Raw genomic sequence first — 20,630 nt, 5'->3', positions numbered from 1 at the left:
TCATAAGTGTAGATCGTTCTGGGCTGTCTTCCCCTTCTTGGGCGTTCTTCAGGTGTTTCTTCATCCCTTTGACCGTCATTAGATTCAGCTGCAACCTACTCTTCCTCAGGCTGCACCTCCTCTCCTTTCTCCTCCACAACCTCATTTGCCTTAGTGACATCTTCAGCTCTTGGATGAAATTCTTCAGCCTCTGTATTTAGAGTTGACTCAGCTTGTCGCACTGCAGTCCAGATGTAGTATTCTTCCTCACTGGAACTTTCTGTATTTGCAGGTTGGACAGTTTGTTCACTTGTGTGGTTTCTTGTTCTCTTTACTCTGTTTTTTTGGTTTTTTCTTTAGGACTTGAACTGCTGACACTGGGCTCTTCCACCAGGAAAGGACAGGGTAATAGCACATTGCGATGTAACACTCGTTCCCTTCCTATTCCATTCAGGGGACTTACAACAAATACTGGGCTGTTTGGCCACTTCTCTGCTTTGACAACATAGATTACATCCTCACAGTAACTACGCAACTTTCCAAGTCCCCCTCTTGGTGTTAGGTTTCTCACCAAAACATGATCACCTGGACTCAGGGTAGATCTCCATGTGCGCTGATTTTAGTTTCTCCGTCCTCTTTTTGCACTTTTTTCCATGTTTTCCATCGCGATTACATATGCCTCCTGCATTGATTCTCTCCACTTCTCAGCATAGCCAGAATCTAATTGGCTTACTTCTTTTTCTCTCTTTGGGATGATCAGGTCAACAGGTAGACTTGGTTCACGACCAAAGAGAAGGCAAAAGGGAGAAAATCCAGTTGCTTCATGAACAGTGGAGTTGTAGGCATGAACCACTTTGTTTAAGTGTTCCTTCCATCTTGATTTCTGTGTCTCCTCAAGTGTTCGCAACATTCCAAGGAGAGTTTTGTAGAAGCGTTCTGCAGGATTTGCTTGAGGATGGTAAGGTGAGGTGTGGGAAGGGCAGATGCCACAGAAACTTTGGAGCTTGGTGAAGAGACTATTTTCAAATTCTCTTCCCTGGTCGTGGTGTATCCTGGATGGGAATACTCTGGATGGGCATCCTAATCACTCTGTTGGGTTTCTTTCTTTTTATACATTGGCATACTTGGGTAATATGGTGCTTAATTTCCTGTCATATTCTAGGCCAATAAATACAATCGCGGGCCAGGGGGAAACATTCTATCTGAACCCAAATGTCCTATGTCTATATGCAGGTGTTTGTAGATGGTTGGTTTTAGAGACTCTGGGATGGCCAGCTGTGTTCTAGATGTCGTCCCTCTCCTGAGGATCCCATCATAATCAATCTGCAGGCAAGACCACTCTTTGAGGAGCTGTCTTACAGTTACATCCTCTTTCATCTTTTGTTTGTGTTTTAGAGATAGTTGTGTTCTTTTAAGAGTCAGAACTATGTTTATGGCTGGATCTTAGTTCTGAGCTGCTTTTATACTTTCTACCGACAGGGGCTGGATCAGCTCTAACATGCAGCCTTCCTCTGGTAATGTGTCTATGTTACATGTGACAGCGGTGATCCAGTTGACCTGTCCCAGGTTTTCCCCTTCCATAGCCTTACTGATGGTCTCCAGGACTTCAGGCTGGCATTCAGCTTTACATTCTTGAATGATTTTCTCAATGGTGTTTGGTCAGCGGGACAAAAAAGCTGCATCTCCATTGGATGAACCTGGCCTGTACTTATGGTGAATCTGTAGTCTGACAACTCTGCCACCCAGTGGTGTCCTGTGGAATTAAGTTTGGCAGTTTGTGACATAGGTGAAGGGGTTGTTATCGCTGTATAATACAAAATAAGGCATATGAAACAAATAGTCATGAAAACGCTCAGTTATAGCCCATTTCAGCGGTAGAAATTCTTGCCAGAGTGTAGCTTGTAATTTTTCTCTGCAGCTGTTAATGTTCTGGACCCATATGCAATAACTCAGAGTGCTCCCTCTTGTCGTTGGTAAAGAACTGCACCTAGGCCCTCCTCCGATGCATCAACATGGAGTATAAATGGTTTCTCCAGGTCTGGATATGCCAGTTCTTCTCAGGATGTCTCGATGGACGTCTGTCCACTGCACTGGATGGGATGGTGGCAACTGATTCTGTTTTTGGCTCCTCCCTTTTGCTTTCTGTCTCCCTTTTTGGTCGGACTTTGGTTTAGCTAACAGGTTATACAGAGGTGCTGCGTCTCTTGAGAAGTCCTTTATGTAAGCCCTGTTGTAACTGAGGAAGCCTATGAGTTTTCTAACCTCTCTCACGGTTGCTGGTATCTCATGCACAAAGGGTTTTCACTGCTTCCACCTCTTTGGGATTCATTTTATATCCCTCAGCTGAGATGGAACCTACATAACAGACTTCTTGTTTGAAGAAGTCGCATTTTGTCGGCCTTAACTTTATCCCACATTTCTCTGTTGTTGCAGGACCTGCCTTACATGTTGGATATGTTGCTCAAATGTGGAACAAAACACCAATACATCATCCAGGTACGGTACACAAACTTAATCTCTGAGCTCCCCCAAGCATCCTTCCGTGTAGTGCTGAAAAGCAGCTGGGCCGTTTGTCAGGCCAAATGGGATTCTAACCCATTCATACAGTCCCCAAGGTGTTATAAAAGGTGTACATGGTCTGCTTTTCTCACTCATGAAACCTTGGTGATAGGCCTTCCCCTGGTCCAACACTGTGAACCAGGAATTGCCTCTGAGGATTTCTAGGATCTCCTGTATTCCAGAGATTGGATGACGGTCTGGGATTGTTTTTAAGTTCAGCTGTCTATAGTCTATGCACAAACGAAGACTTCCATCTTTCTTCTGTTTTTACTTCCTGGTAGAGATGTCGAGGAATTGCGTTGTATGTTTTCTGCACTGGAACATTATCTTTAAGCTGAATGTCCATCTCTAAATCTTTGATCATTCCTGTGTCCCAGTCATCTTTTGCAAAAGCATCACACTCTTCTCTGAGCATCTGTTTTACCTGTGATTGTTGACTCTCTGACAGGTGACTCAGTCCTTCCGGTGGATTGCATGGCTCCGTTTGTGCTGAAGGGTTGACCTGCTCTGTCTGGTTGGTGGCACCACTGTCCAATGTCAGCGGTTTCTGATCCTCCACATGCCTGGTTTCTAGAGGGAGACTTGATCAACATTATACAACCAGCCAAGTGTCGTTCGGCCACACAGGGTAATATCATGGTCAGTTAAATGTTCCACTGTCACTGCAATCTTACCCTTATCTTGGCATGGAATCTGAATCAGCTGCTCTCTGATAATTAGTCCTTCAGGCCATGGTGTCTCCTGATTCGGTCCCAGCACTAACTGTGAACCACATACGGTTTCTTTTCTAGGGTGGCCATATTCCACTTCTATCACTTTGCTTTTTGGGATGATTACTGCTTGCCTCCCCAGTCTGGCGATGTACGGAGAGTTTGTATGGACATTGTACCTTTTATCCATTGCACACATAATCTTTGAAAATCGCATGCAACACGCAAATTAGCACCCGCTATTTGGGATCTTTGAAGATTAGGCCCTTAATGTATAACGCCAGAAACAAACGGCTACCGTTTAACAAACAAATATGTGTTGTTTGCAGGGTTAATTACACATCGTAATGATGCCATGTTGTTATAAGTATCAAAACCAATCAATGCACAGTTATGCTTTTAATTAATCACCTTAGTGTCACTCTACTGTTATTAAAAGTAGCATTAATATTCAAAAAACTTGAATAAACTAATTTATTATGATCACTATTTTCAGTAAAACATTACAGAACATCAAAGCTTTTTTTTTACACCAAAAGGTTTAGAGCACCTTTCTTATTTAATGGTTTTCTTTATGTTTATGACCATTTACCTTGTATGTAGATTCTCACTGAAGACATCAAAACTGTGAATAAACACATATGCAATTATGTAGCAAACAAAAAAATTGTAAAATAACTTTAAATATGTTTTATAGTTTAGATTCCTTAAAGTAGCCGACCTTTGCTGTGATGACTGAAATATTAACCTTTGGCCGTCTCTCAATAAACCTCTGGGATATTCTTACAAGACTATTTGGAAAACTATTTTAAGTGACCACCTCATGAAGGTCATGGAGAGAATACCAAGAGAGCAAAGCAGTAATTAAATCAAAGGGTGGCTATTTTGAAGAATCTAAAATATAATGTTTAGTTATTTCACACGTTTTGTTTACTACATAATTCCATGTGTGTTCATACATAGTTTTGTTGCCTTTTGGATTAGACTCTTGTTTCTAGGCCTTAATGCTCTTGCCTTTTTCCACTAGCTGCTGCTGAAACACCAATAGTCAGTGTTACCTTTCAGCTATACCAACCCTGGAAAGGAGAGGAAGCTCACCCTGTTCCGACAGCCCATTTGTGTGCAACCACATTCCCAGCCTTCTGTCTGTGAGCTTTACCTGACACAAATCAGTTTGTAGTATAAAAATAACCCCTTCAGTTCAAAGAACCATACCACTAATTTCCATATATTTTAGCACACAATTGGAGAAAAAAAACAGTTTGCTTCATTGATGACTGAACACAAGCAGCACACGATCACAGGAAAGCCAGAGCCGCATAGCCGTGATTGATTGATGAGCAACTGACTCACTCTGCGCAGATATGGTAAACCCCTTCTCAAGCAGTTTAAATCACCCTTTGACAAGGGTGTGACACATAAAATGTAAGTTGGAAATAATTGTGGCATTTTTTCCTAGGGGTGGTGCAGTCTTTTCAGGAACCAAAACATGATGAATCCCTTGCTAGCAATAGGTAACATAGCTAGCACTTTTTGACATGCTTTTAAAGAAATAACTTTGTTCAAATAATTTAATAAGAAGCATATTTGATTGAATTAGGACACTTTTTGTTTTTGACTCAAAATTAAATCTGGGAATTCTTGTTCATACACCGCGGCGACATTATGCAGTTAGGCCACTTTTGGTTGGAAAGTACTAGGCCAATGGTGTCGTAATTCACAGATGTTTGTGTTTTCATCATTTCCTTGTTTATGTGCATTAGGTCTTGCCATAGAGATAAACCCAGATCTTAGAGATTTGGGTTCATCTCTTAGATCTTTGTTGGTCTTTTCCCCTTGGTTAAGTAGAATTTGTGTGTCTCAGTACAAACCCACACTTCGACAAACGGACATAGATGTGCTTAGATGCATAACTGTCACCAATTTCAAAGTGGTCCATTTACTATTTAATATTACCCTGTTTAATATGATGAAATTACAGTTTATGAAAGGAAAGAAGATAGTAGTGGGCTCCCTTACAAAACAAAAATATATTGCAATACATTAAGCAATATATTCCCATATATGAGATTTAGTATTTATATTTTTCAATATATTGCAGTATAAGCATAGTCAATATGTGTACATATTGATAAATATAAAAACATTATTACACTCAAGATCAAAAAGGGCCCTATATTTTACACGTAACAGTCTTTCTTTATATGCTACAACATACTGCAATATACATTGTGATTAGGATATAATCATATATATATATATATATATATATATATATATGTATATATATATATATATATATATATATATATATACACACACACATACACACACACACACTAAAGAAAATACAGTGAAGACAAAAATCTGCATTACACAAATACACAAATACGATTTATTGTTGACAATCTTGATAATGTACTTTGTTACTGCGTTTTCAATCCTCCACACTGGATTTCTGAGATATGCATGCATAGAGGCTTGCAAATTGTGGTAGATCAATTAGCATACATTTTCTTTTGAACGGTGTCACATCAAACATCGGATTCTTGCCCCGGAATTCCCTTCTCAGACCATCTACATTTTCAACATGAATCAGTGTTGATGATGTGATCTATCATACTTTCTCCCAAAAGCAAAGCATTTTCTGTTACCATGGTGTTCTACTACAATGTAATAGTATACAGTGATGATGTGTCCAGTCTGCAACAGCACAGTGAAGCTGTTCCTTTTCACTACCCTTGTGAACTCCTGAGAGTAATACAGCTCTTCATTGACTAGAATGTGGCTGAATATTTTCACGACTGTATCTGTGGTGACTGAAAGATGCTCTCTCATGACCAGTGACTCTTTGCTAGAAAGTTTTCGAGAATGATGCAAACCAAGGGTAACAAGTTGATCACCTACTTTTTCAAAGTGCTTCACTCTTTTTTGTCCAGTTAAGTTACTAAGTAAGTAGTTGTATGCATTCAGGAACAGCATTTCTCAGATCATCATTCCTCAGAAGAGGCAATACTTGTCTATACAGGTCCTTCTCAAAATATTAGCATATTGTGATAAAGTTAATTATTTTCCATAATGTCATGATGAAAATTTAACATTCATATATTTTAGATTCATTGCACACTAACTGAAATATTTCAGGTCTTTTATTGTCTTAATACAGATGATTTTGGCATACAGCTCATGAAAACCCAGAATTCCTATCCCACAAAATTAGCATATTTCATCCGACCAATAAAAGAAAAGTGTTTTTAATACAAAAAACGTCAACCTTCAAATAATCATGTACAGTTATGCACTCAATACTTGGTCGGGAATCCTTTTGCAGAAATGACTGCTTCAATGCGGCGTGGCATGGAGGCAATCAGCCTGTGGCACTGCTGAGGTCTTATGGAGGCCCAGGATGCTTCGATAGCGGCCTTTAGCTCATCCAGAGTGTTGGGTCTTGAGTCTCTCAACGTTCTCTTCACAATATCCCACAGATTCTCTATGGGGTTCAGGTCAGGAGAGTTGGCAGGCCAATTGAGCACAGTGATACCATGGTCAGTAAACCATTTACCAGTGGTTTTGGCACTGTGAGCAGGTGCCAGGTCGTGCTGAAAAATGAAATCTTCATCTCCATAAAGCTTTTCAGCAGATGGAAGCATGAAGGGCTCCAAAATCTCCTGATAGCTAGCTGCATTGACCCTGCCCTTGATAAAACCCAGTGGACCAACACCAGCAGCTGACACGGCACCCCAGACCATCACTGACTGTGGGTACTTGACACTGGATTTCTGGCATTTTGGCATTTCCTTCTCCCCAGTCTTCCTCCAGACTCTGGCACCTTGATTTCCGAATGACATGCAGAATTTGCTTTCATCCGAAAAAAGTACTTTGGACCACTGAGCAACAGTCCAGTGCTGCTTCTCTGTAGCCCAGGTCAGGTGCTTCTGCCGCTGTTTCTGGTTCAAAAGTGGCTTGACCTGGGGAATGCGGCACCTGTAGCCCATTTCCTGCACACGCCTGTGCACGGTGGCTCTGGATATTTCTACTCCAGACTCAGTCCACTGCTTCCGCAGGTCCCCCAAGGTCTGGAATCGGCCCTTCTCCACAATCTTCCTCAGGGTCTGGTCACCTCTTCTCGTTGTGCAGCGTTTTCTGCCACACGTTTTCCTTCCCACAGACTTCCCACTGAGGTGCCTTGATACAGCACTCTGGGAATAGCCTATTAGTTCAGAAATTTCTTTCTGTGTCTTACCCTCTTGCTTGAGGGTGTCAATAGTGGCCTTCTGGACAGCAGTCAGGTCGGCAGTCTTACCCATGATTGGGGTTTTGAGTGATGAACCAGGCTGGGAGTTTTAAAGGCCTCAGGAATCTTTTGCAGGTGTTTAGAGTTAACTCTTTGATTCAGATGATTAGGTTCATAGCTCGTTTAGAGACCCTTTTAATGATATGCTAATTTTGTGAGATAGGAATTTTGGGTTTTCATGAGCTGTATGCCAAAATCATCCGTATTAAGACAATAAAAGACCTGAAATATTTCAGTTAGTGTGCAATGAATCTAAAATATATGAATGTTAAATTTTCATCATGACATTATGGAAAATAATGAACTTTATCACAATATGCTAATATTTTGAGAAGGACCTGTATGTGAATTGTTTCACTATCTGTAGAGGAACAAACTGAGTGCCATGAAACATTTTTCGTATTTCATCATTATACGACTTAAAAATAAACGGATTCTGGCAAATGAAGACATAAATGTATATTAAATGACACATACAGTGCTTCAAATTATTTGACAAAATCTACAAGTTTTTTTTACAGTTTTGCACATCCTCTGTTTTAATAATGTCCTTGCATAGTAAGAACATGAATGTGATCAGCACTAACTAGTGCTGGTAAAATACCTGGGGCAGAATGCCTTTTAGCACAAATATGCTATAAAACAGTAACTTGTTCTGCCATTCAGAAGCCTTCCAAAACTTTCTGTGCTGAAGAGATCGAGGCACTCTTGTGATATCCTCTTGAGACCTGACACCTTCATATGTGTCCTTTATAGTGGACATTTTGTTCATCTTTACCTTCTTTTGCTCTTTTGAATTACACTATCAAGCCCTACAGCACTCCTTAGAGGACATCCTGGGCTTTCCAGTGATGTGTCATGTGATAAGTTTACATAACGGAAACCCCCTTTTTTTTTCCTCAATCAAAATGGCCGGCAACCACATTTTATGGAAAAAGGAGAGGTAAGTCAAATATTCTAGATCTTTTGCCATTTTTTCCATGATTAGTATACATATTCTTGGTTATTAACATGCCAGTAACAATATTTTGACATCTGAAAACAGTTCAATGATTTCACTTTGAAGAAAAACAGTCATTTTATAAATTTCTATTGTAATGAACACCAGGACCATTTTAGTGTATTTAATGACTTCACATTGCCATAGAAAAACGAAGTGAGGTAGAAAGGATTCTATACAAGATAGTCTAGGGAGATTCAGATTTGGGACTGTCAGATGAGGAAAAGGATGAGGATGAGTTTCAGCCTGTGATAGGGGAAGATGGTGAAGAAAGAGAGGAAGAAGATGCAGAAGAATATGATGAGGGGACAGACTCAGAGCCAGAGAGGGAGCATAAAAGTCATCCTGCTCTATGGGCCAGTATTAGCTTGTATGATTTTGTTAATTCCAAATAGATATGTTAAGAATTAACTGTTACTGCTGTTATTGACTTAATTTGGTCTTCCATCATACTAGATTCACACCTGTGCTACCCGGGCTTCCTGTTTGTCAAGATGACCCTAAAATCTGAGTCTAATCCAATACTTCTCACAGTACATCAATGACAAAATCTTTGAAGATTTGTCAACTTTTACAAACCAAAGACAGCTCCAAACTGCGGAAGTCCAGATTTAAGAAAGAAATCAAGATTTTCTTTGTAATATCAGTACAAATGGCAGTCTTGGCTATACCAGAGTCAAAATGTTCTGGGCTAAAAAAACTAAAGTGCAAGAAAATGACAAGGGATAGGTCTTACAAGCTGAGAAACTCAATCAAAATGGTCAATGATCTTAAAGTAAAAGAGACAAAAGGAGTCTGACAGTCTTTGAACAGGTATGGTCAGTCAGACCACTGCTTGACCATGTGAGGCAAGGTTGCCTCAGCCTTCCAAGGTATAACAAGGTCTGCACTGATGAGCAAATTATCCCTTTACAGGCCACTGTCCTGTCAGACAGTATGTTCCTGGCAAGCCAAACCTTACTGCGCTAAAAAGGTTTTTGTCCTTGCCTCTCCAAATGGTTTGGTACTGGATTTTGAAGTGTATCAAGGAAAGAACACATTTAGCGGCAAGAGTCTGGGATTTGGAGTGGCAGCAGTCCCGCGACTGGTTGAGTCTGTTCCCCCTGGAACTTGTGTATTCTTTGATTGATACTTAACAACAATTAATCCCATGGATGCATTGGAAGGGTCTTCCAGCAACTGGAACCATTATGAAGAACAGAGTATCAAAGCCATGCCAGCAACCTGAAGATAAGCAACTGCAAAAAGAATGGAGAGGAACATCAGTTCCTCCTGGTCCCCCCCCACCCCCTCCTTGAACCGCCACCTTAACGTGGTGGAGGGGTTTGAGTGCTCGAATGATTCTAGAGGCTATTTTGTCTGGGGCTTAAAGGCCCCTGGTAGGGTCTCCCATGGCAAACAGGCTCTAGGTGACGGGTCAGGCAAAGAGCGGTTCAAGAACTCCTCATGACGACTACAAAATCGAGGCACGTGACGTCGCCCGGTACGGCGGAGCCGGGGTCCCACCCTGGAGCCAGGCCTGGGGTCGGGACTCGTCGAACAGCACCTGGTGGCTGGGTTGCTCCTCGCGGGACCCGGCCAGGCCAAGCCTGAACGAGAGACGCGAGACCATCCCCCAGTGGGCCCATCACCTGCAGGGGGAACCGTGAGGGACCGGTGCAAAGAGGATTGGGCAGCGGACGAAGGTGGAGACCTCAGCGGCCCGATCCCCAGATGCTTAGGCTGGCTCTAGGGACGTCCAATGTCACCTCACTGGGGCGGAAGGAGCCTGAGCTTGTGCGGGAGGTCGAGAGATATTGACTAGAAATAGTCGGGCTCGCCTCCACGCAAAGCGTGGGCTCTGGAACCCATCTCCTCGAGAGGGGCTGGACTCTCTTCTACTCTGGAGTGGCCCACGGGGAGAGGCGGCGGGCTGGGGTGGGTTTGCTTGTCGCCCCCCAGCTCAGCCGTCTCATGTTGGGGTTAACCCCAATGGATGGAGGGTCGCATCCCTGCGCCTTCGGGTTGGGGAGAGGTCTCTGACTATCATTTCAGCCTACGGGCCGAGTGGTAGTGCGGAGTACCCGGCCTTCTTGGCGTCCCTGTCGGGTGTGCTGGATAGTGCCCCTCCTGGGGACTCCATTATTCGGCTGGGGGACTTCAACGCCCACGTGGGAAACGACAGTGACACCTGGAGAGGCGTGATCGGGAGGAATGGCCTCCCCGATCTGAAACCAAGCGGTGTTTTGTTATTGGACTTCTGTGCTAGTCATGGATTGTCCATACTGAACACCATGTTCAAACATAAGGGTGTCCATCAGTGCACTAGGCACCAGGATACCCTAGGCAGGAGGTCAATGATCGACTTTGTTGTCGTATCATCAGACCTTCGGCCACATGTTTTGGACACTCGGGTGAAGAGAGGGGCTGAGCTGTCCACTGATCACCACCTGGTGGTGAGTTGGATCCGCTGGGGGAGGAGAAAGCCGGACAGACTTAGCAGGCCCAAGCGCATAGTGAGGGTCTGCTGGGAACGTCTGGCGGACCCCTTGGCCAGGGATGTATTCAACTCTCACCTCCAGGAGAGCTTTGACCAGATTCCGACGAATGTTGGAGACATAGAGTCCGAGTGGACCGAGTGGGCCTGAAATGGCAGTAACGAAATGGTTTGACAATAAATCAGCGGTGATGGCTTCCACCATTTACCGGAAAGATACAGAGAACATTTGTAGTAGATGGTCCAGCAAAGAAAAAGCTCATGTCCATGTGAGATGACCAGCAGTGATCAAAGAATACCGACAACATGGGTGGAGTAGACCTGTGTGACTGAATGCTGGGTTTTTATCGTAGGCCAACTAATTAGCAGGGTAAGAGCACAGTTTTGCTCAAAATATTGATATGCACACAACATTATGGGTGACATACCAGAGTTCAAAAGAGGACAAATTGTTGGTGCACGTCTTGCAGGCGCATCTGTGACCAAGACAGCAAGTCTTTGTGATGTATCAAGAGCCACGGTATCCAGGGTAATGTCAGCATACAACCAAGAAGGACGAACCACATCCAACAGGATTAACTGTGGATGCAAGAGGAAGCTGTCTGAAACGAATGTGCGGGTGCTAACCCGGATTGTATCCAAAAAAACATAAAACCACGGCTGCCCAAATCACGGCAGAATTAAGTGTGCACCTCAACTCTCCTGTTTCCACCAGAACTGTCCGTCGGGAGCTCCACAGGGTCAATATACACGGCCGGGCTGCAATAGCCAAACCTTTGGTCACTCATGCCAATGCCAAACGTCGGTTTCAATGGTGCAAGGAGTGCAAATCTTGGGCTGTGGATCAGGGGAAACATGTATTGTTTTCTGATGAGTCCACCTTTACTGTTTTCCCCACATCCGGGAGAGTTACGGTGTGGAGAAGCCCCAAAGAAGTGTACCACCCAGACTGTTGCATGCCCAGAGTGAAGCATGGGGGTGGATTAGTGATGGTTTGGGCTGCCATATCATGGCATTCCCTTGGCCTAATACTTGTGCTAGATGGGCGCGTCACTGCCAAGGACTACCGAACCATTCTTGAGGACCATGTGCATCCAATGGTTCAAACATTGTATCCTGAAGGAGGTGCCGTGTATCAGGATGACAATGCACCAATACACACAGCAAGACTGGTGAAAGATTGGTTTGATGAACATGAAATTGAAGTTGAACATCTCCCATGGCCTGCACAGTCACCAGATCTAAATATTATTGAGCCACTTTGGGGTGTTTTGGAGGAGCGAGTCAGGAAACGTTTTCCTCCACCAGTATCACGTAGTGACCTGGCCACTATCCTGCAAGAAGAATGGCTTAAAATCCCTCTGACCACTGTGCAGGACTTGTATATGTCAATCCCAAGACAAATTGATGCTGTATTGGGCGCAAAAGGAGGGTCTACACCATACTAAATTATTGTGGTCTAAAACTAGGTGTTTCAGTTTCATTGTCCAACCCCTGTATTCTTTTAGGCCTAAATGGATAGGAAATCACATAAAGAAATTTGAAATATTTTTTTTTTCCTCGGTGTGGGGGCCAGACTTAAGCAAGGACAAAAAGGTGTTTAAAAATTGGAAAAAACGTCAATTTTATACTGTCAAAAATAGTTAACAAAAGGTCAACTTCAATACAAAAATAACTCAGATGATAGTTAACTCAGCATGAGTTTGGGCCCAACTCAGCTTAGGTCAACTGAACAGTGACAAAACTGACCTTCAGACAAAAAAACAAAGGCTATTTAAATAGGGGTTGGAATAACCTAGACACACCAAATGAGGAAGGCACAACATAAGAGGAACAGATGGAAGAAAATACATACAAAATTAACAAAGATAAATGACACAAATTAATCTTTAACTTAACACAAATAAGTGAATACTAAAGTGACAAAATAACTAACAACTTTAACAAATTAAAAAGTTAAGCCTCCCCCTTCAGTCTTTGGAATAATGGTATGTTCCTGGCTTGCACCTCCAGCTGGCCTGCATTTGCTGAACCTCAAAGAAAAAAAACAAGTATAAGTAAACCATTCAGACAAATTTTAACTACAGTGTGCACCCATTAGAAAATCTGTCAAAACAAAATAACTTGAACTTATCTATAGTGTCATCTGAAACTAATAAATGTAAAACAATGAAACAATACTAACACTTTGTGGTGATGGTAGAAGCATCCACCACACTCAGTTATCAGGAGGCTTAATTAATAAGAGCTGTTGATCAAGTTCATTCACTATATTGCCCATATAATACGGCTTTTCATAGTTATCACTGTTCAGGCACATGCTTGCCATTTGGTTAACCACACCAATATGTATATCATGCATGCGGTCAGGAGGCAAGCCAGATATAATGTCAAAGTATGGAATATTTATCAGACATGTGGGCCCTTTAACACCACTCACAGATTTTTTTGTACATAAAGCTTCCCTTGCATCACTCATGGTTGAAGTGTGGTCCCTGTTTGGAACATCTTTGTATGGGTATACCCTAACAGTGCCATGACCCTTTTTAACTTGTTCACCAGGATGTAAACAGAGGCTACATCTATACTGGCCATTAAACTGCATCATGTTTTGAAGTATGGGCCTAGCTACCGAGTCACACATCATAAGAGTAGGAACAGCTCTACGATGTTGTGAAATGCTGTTTCTTGTTATCTTAAAGCAGGTTGACAACCAGTTGACAACCTCTGACACTCGAAAACAAATAGCTTTAAAAATGTGTTAACATTTGTGTTACGACCCCAGGACTAGGGGATCAGGGGGTGGTAACATAAAAATGTGTCCAGAGGAAAAGCAAATGAAAAGGGGTGGAGTTTAAAAGGATTTATTACAAAGAAAAAGGTTCCACATACAAAACAGAAAATGCTTTACCCACTTAATAATCAAACTTGGGCTAACATAAACAAACTAGAGGAGGAAAAATCCAGTGTCAACAATTAAAAGATCAAATCAAAACAAGAAAAAACAAGTTAACCTTAACCAAACTCAAAACACTCCAAGACAAAGGGATTTTAAAGGGGGATGTCAAACTTCCCAAACACAAGCTGCTAGGTTGAACTATTAGAAAAAAAACAAGTCCAAAACCACTGCTAAGCAGTGCAAAGTGAGTCAGCAGTACAAAATACTACAAAGCTACCAAAACAACCTTCAAAGGTCTTTACACAAAGCAAAGTGGGGGTCAGCTGCACAAAGCTTTCCAAAACCTACCCCACTGGAAGAATGACTCCAGGAGACTTTTATAGGGTGCAGGTGGGTCTCATCATCCACTGATTGGCTTGGTCAACTCCTGCTTGGTCCAATGGAGTGGCCTGTCTGCAACCACCGGGTAGCCAATCAGCTGAGTGTGCTCCCACACCTGAATCTGCATAAAAACAAACAGACTGCAAAGCCTTTAAAGGCCAGGGGCCGTAACAATTTGGCTTTTAATCACCCAACCACAAGCCAAAATGTAGAACATTGTCCAGGGTAAGGAAGCTCGTTTACAATCCCATATAATGGCCAAATACCAAACAGTGATGATTTGAATATAGGCACTCCATCACAGTTGAGTGTTAAGGAGTGCAGTCAGGTGGGCCTCCAATTTTGTTCAGATTACAGTACATTTTACCATTTTTCCAGTATCTTAAAAACTTTCAGAATTACATGTGCCATCTCTTGACTTGAGACAATGTTCAATATCTTCCCTTTGCAGAAGATGTTCCAACTGTGTTTGGATTGGTAAGTATATAAAGAAGTTTCCATTCTTCAGTTAGTTGTTTTTATCCCATGTTGTGTTGCATACAACATATTGTCCTTCACTATCCTATTCACCGAAATAGTACTCACAGTTTGGACAATATATGTGACATTGTAGGTGACTTTCTACTGGCTTAAGCTCTTTTAAAAAAAGATGCTTTGAGGTTAACTCTTTGTTTTCTTGACTGTGAATATTGATCAAAAATAGTAGATCTGAGAGAGCAATGTCTGTGAGTCCGTGTCTCAAAACAAATGAAAGAATAAGTAAACAATTCTGACCTTGAGTCTGTCATGAACCAGTGTAATGTGGCTCTTTGTTTTCCAGTTTAGGACCAACTTTTCCAAAATGAGATTCCTCATGTGCTGACTCATCAGGGCCATCTTGAAATAAAAGGAAAGAATCATCTTCACTTCCAATAATGGATCCAAGACTGTCATCCAAGTCATTCTGAATATAGTTACTGCTGTTTGGTGATACTTGGTTGCAATTAGGTTCGTCATTGAAGGGAGATTCAATGATGAACCTAATTGCAACTAACTGTGGAACATTCATCCTCAAGTGGAGAAGTAGGACATCTGGGAACAGAATCATTGCAATCAACATGCATGCTCTATATATGGAGAAAAGAAAAAACAAATTCTAGTTAGAGAAATTTTATTTGATTAATTTACTGAATATCACTTTAGTTCTTCAGTACCTTCAGTGAATTAGTCAAAAGTTTAACTATACACAATCTAGTAGAGCCAGTGAAAATAATCTGAAACACTTTAGACCAATTTTACTTTACTGTCCCAGTTGCTGCTCTACCTCTTTGATGATCTGGAGAGAGCAGTAAGTGCTAATGCTTCCTCTGACACTTGCCAACCACTACTTTTAAACTGTCATAAGGTTGCTTCACCAGCATGCTCCGCCCTGACTGACAGTGCAGCAACCTGGACCAAGTATTAATTTTAGCTTCCAACCCACGGACAGCTATATGTTCCACACAGTCGAAACTTACACAGACTTGGGCTCCTTCAGATAAACTTTGTTGTCCACTGAGAGGAGACCATGGTTCAGAATTGTATTTAACCTAAAAATCCAATTAGAAAATAAAAACCCTTGGTTCTATCTAATAAACATTAACAACAACAACCGCATATTCTCAATGGCTTGCGCCATATAATGGGAGTTTTTTGCTGCGCCGAGCAAAGCGCAAGCGGAGCGCAGCCCACTGCTTTGCGAGGCCCCGTGCACACCACTTCAAAGTTCAAGATAGTTCAACTTTGACCGCGACGTACTGCACTAATGAGCTGAACCCAGATTGGAAGGCAATGCTTCCCATTTGGAATTGGCAGTTATTTCCACAGGCTGGAAATAACCACTGATGAAGCCGGTAGGCCTTCACATTGGGCTATCTGCGCTCACTTTAGAACCTTTGATTTTACTTTTATGCTAAGCATGCAATTTGTGCTATTTTAGCCATTTATAATGTCCATTTTTCATGCGTTTCTCTTTACCCCGTTAGTCAAAATATTGTCATTGCCAAAATGTACGCTACATACAGGCTATACATATATCAAGATATTGACAAAGACATCCGTTGCTGGAGATGTATCTGGCAATACAATAGTAATTATTAAAAATAATTTAAAAACTAGTTAGATTTTGTGACAAGTAGGATGTTCTGGTTACATACAGCACAAGTATGGTAAAGTTTACAAGTTAAAGTTCATGACTTACCAGATCCTGGTCTGGCTGATCAATCTTGGTATCTCTCATTGCTTTCCTGGTTAAAAGTGATAGAAATTAGATTCATAGTTATCTTTGAATACATAATTCTCTCCAGAGCTTCACCCCCCCCCCCCCAGGTTGTATTTTTAATCTAAATTTGACACGACTTCTATAAACACACCTATATGCAGAAAAAACATAGTGTATTGTCATACCAATTCTGTCCACACTCGTCGATGTCAACCATAAGCTGAATATTTCCTTTGTTTCCCCTGCTCAGAATTTGTAAAGCCACATTGATTGACATCATCAGACACTTTGATGAGAACGGTGCAAGACCCCGCTTGAGGAAAAAGAGCCAGCGGCCACAGGATCCCGATTTTATCAGCAGTTAGCAACTCTGCAGAGTTTTGGAGTTCATAAAGAACTACGCTGATGATCACACCATCATGCTTCCTGGTCGACATCCTGGCCACAGGGATTGGCATGTGAAGCTACTGCCAACACATGTGTCAAAGGCCTCAGTGTGGTGTCTCTATATGAAGTCTGCTAAGGAGCTTGGTATGTATAAAAATATATTTTTATAGAACAGTGAAATTCTTCTAATGACCAGTGATGTAAAACTTCATCAAAAATGAATAACTCTGTGATATATTTCTTTCAGGTGAGCGTGCAATTTGCAAACCAAGCTTCAAAGCGCTTTGGACCCAGCTACTCCCACACATAAGAAGCCGTAGGCCCCGCACCGACCTCTGCTGGCATTGCCAACAGAATAATGACCAGCTTATAAGAAGTGCATACCTTCCAGAGGAGAGGAAGACTGCAGCAATCAAGAAGCATCATCTTCAGCTTGTTCAAAAAGAGAGGGCCATCTACAACGAGATAACGGCTGCCTGCAAAAAGACCTGCAACGACTTTCAAGTGTCCATCGGCCCCTCCCTACCTTCAAGTAAAAAGATCAGGATGCACTACAGCTTTGACTTTGCACAGCGGGTATTTGTTCCGCATTGCACTTTTTTTCCATAGAAAGTGTAAACATAACACTGCTTTAACGATACACAGCTTTTGTTTAATCTAATCCTTGTTTTTTTTTTTTGTCCTCTGTCTTCATCAGATGCACTTCCCAAAGAACCCACTGCAGCCTGGGCCAATGTGCTTCCTGACACCACGGAAATGTGGACGTTTTGGTGTCTCTTGTGAAGGCCTGCAGAAACAGGTGAATTTCCTGATTGATGAAGGCATGTCATCAGGGAAAGGGAGCAATGAAGTTATCAGCTACATGCACCACTTCTTCACTCATTTTAGAGTTGGAGAAACTGATGTGGATCTTCATTGTGACAACTGCACTGGGCAAAACAAAAACAATTTTATGCTGTCGTATGGCGCCTGGCGGGTTGCACACAAGCTTCACTCCACACTAAACATCCACTTCCTGATTGCTGGCCACACCAAATTTGCCCCGGACTGTGGCTTTGGGCTTATCAAACAAGCATACAAGAGGACCAGGGTCAGCACGTTGGCAGATTTTGCCAAAGTAAGCCTATTCCATCTGATAGAAAATTGAAGACGAAAGTCAGTCATATGCATGAAAACTAATATGCTCCTGAAAGTCGCATCAACATCCCACAGCTGGTGGGACTTGAAGATGTTAGTCAACACATTTGACTGGCAGGCACACCTGAGTCCCTACTTCTGAAAGCTCCCATAGATCAAGAGTTATCAGCACTTCAGGTATCTTATGCAGACTTCCACAATCTGTATTTGTCAATAACAAAGAGACATGCAATATTTTAATTGTCTTTTGTGTGCTTTTATTAACAGCTTTGATGCCAAAAGACCTGGTGTGGTCCTAGCTAGGACTCACAGCGACACAGAGTCTGTTAGCTTTCAGCTGCTGTGTGACCCAGAAGTTCTACCCCCTGTCGTCTGTGTTCCTGCCCTGTCTGCACCTGGACTGGCCACGGACAGGCAGACTTATCTTTATTCAAAGATCAGGCATTTCTGTTCCGATGAAGCGAAGGACATTACATGCCCAGCACCACAAAGCACAACACAGAAAAGCATACAGAAGAGGATGATGGTGTGACACTGTGACATTTTGGCAATTTGTAATGTGTAGAGTTGTAAATAAAAATCACATTTGTGACATGATCAAAGTCAAGTTATTGCCCATTTCTCTTCCTGGGTCCATTAAAGTCAAGAGGTTTGCAGACATAAAATGTGATGGGTACAGATTAAGTAGCTGCATCACCAGCCTCTTCTAGATTAACAATTCAAAAGGTGTAAGCTTTTAGCTTTTTTGTTGGACCTGTTCCCAGTGCATGTTGGACTTCTGCAGGGCTGCCCTTTCTCACCGGTCCTGTTCATAATTTTTATGGACAGGATTTCTAGGCGCAGCCAAGGGCCGGAGGGGGTCTGGTTAGGGGACCAGAGGATTTCGTCTCTTCTTTTTGCAGATGACGTGGTCCTGCTGGCCCCCTCTAGCCAAGACCTACAGCATGCTCTGGGGCGGTTCACAGCCGAGTGTGAAGCGGCTGGGATGAAGATCAGCTCCTCCAAGTCCGAGGCCATGGTTCTCGACCGGAAAAGGGTGGCTTGTCCTCTTCAGGTTGGAGGGGAGTTCCTGCCTCAGGAGAGTTTAAGTATCTCGGAGTCTTGTTCACGAGTGAGGGAAGAATGGAGCAGGAGATCGACAGACGGATCGGTGCGGCTGCCACAGTAATGGGGGCGCTGTGCCGGTCCGTTGTGGTGAAGAGAGAGCTGAGCCGAAAAGCGAAGCTCTTGATTCACCGGTCTGTCTACGTTCCTACCCTCACCTATGTCCATGAACTTTGGGTCATGACCGAAAGAACGAGATCCCGGATACAAGCGGCTGAAATGAGCTTCCTCCGTAGGCACTCCCTTAGAGATAGGGTGAGGAGCTCGGCCATCCGAGAGGGGCTCGGAGTAGAGCCGCTACTCCTCCACATCGAGAGGAGCCAGTTGAGGTGGCTCGGGCATCTATACCAGATGCCTCCTGGACGCCTTCCTCGGGAGGTGTTCTAGGCACATCCCACCGGGAGGAGGCCCAGGGGACGGCCCAGGACACGCTGGAGGGACTATGTCTCTCGGCTGGTCTGGGAACGCCTTGGGCTCCCCCCGGAGGACCTGGAGGAGGGTTCTGGGGAGAGGGACGTCTGGGCGTCTCTGCTGAGTCTGCCGCCACCGCAACCCGGTCCACGATAAAGCGGAAGGCGACGAGTACGAGTACGAGTGTTTAGTTTGATATTAAATCCACTATTAATGTAGAAAAGGAGGCTACACTGAGAGCTCCTGAGCAGGAACTGGCAGCCCAGGAACTGAGTGGGAACATGCTGACCAAGAGAGTGAGAAAAGCAAAACGCCTGGACTTTGGTGAAGAATATTTTGGGACTGGTGACATAGCCTCTGGCTTTGGAAATTCAAAACAGATAATTCAACAGAGATTGATATCACATTATGCATCATTTGTGTATTGGATTATCCATGACTAAATAATAAAATTTATATCTTTGCCCTATAGAAAAAGGCCAAGGTTTCTGCTCAAAGTAGGGTGGAGGAGGAATTACTGTCAGGAACAGTCAGTTCAGCCCCGGTCCAGCAGATCTGTCAAGCCAAGAAAGCAATGACTTTTCCAGAGATGTGCAGAATCAGAACAAGGCCTTATACAAAGAAAACTCTAAACTGTTCTGTTCCACAGATGCTGTTGTAAACCGGTTTAAAAAAATTTATTTGTAGTTTAGATCTATTTTATGAAAGCATGTTGAAAGTTTAAATTGCTTTTTTCTTGTTCTCTATATTGGTATGTTGCACTGTTGTTTCTGTTGGATGTTCAGTTGAGTTTCATGTTTAAATTTGCACTTTCACAAATTTGCACAGTCTACCTCTACCATCTCAAGAAATCCTGAATAAAATAAAACAAAAGAAGTTTTTGATAGATCCCCATTAGTCTGTGTCAATTATCATTTAATGATTTGCCCATATATATAACGTTTCCATATAATTTTACATATATTTAAAATGTTGTACCATATTTTGCTCATAAATCTTCACGTATGTGTCATTCATGTAACCAAATAATTTTTCATATATGCAAAATACATTT

Source organism: Girardinichthys multiradiatus, chromosome 1 (assembly GCF_021462225.1).
Source record: "Girardinichthys multiradiatus isolate DD_20200921_A chromosome 1, DD_fGirMul_XY1, whole genome shotgun sequence".
NCBI lineage: Eukaryota > Metazoa > Chordata > Actinopteri > Cyprinodontiformes > Goodeidae > Girardinichthys > Girardinichthys multiradiatus.
Note: the sequence above shows the minus strand (reverse complement) of the source record.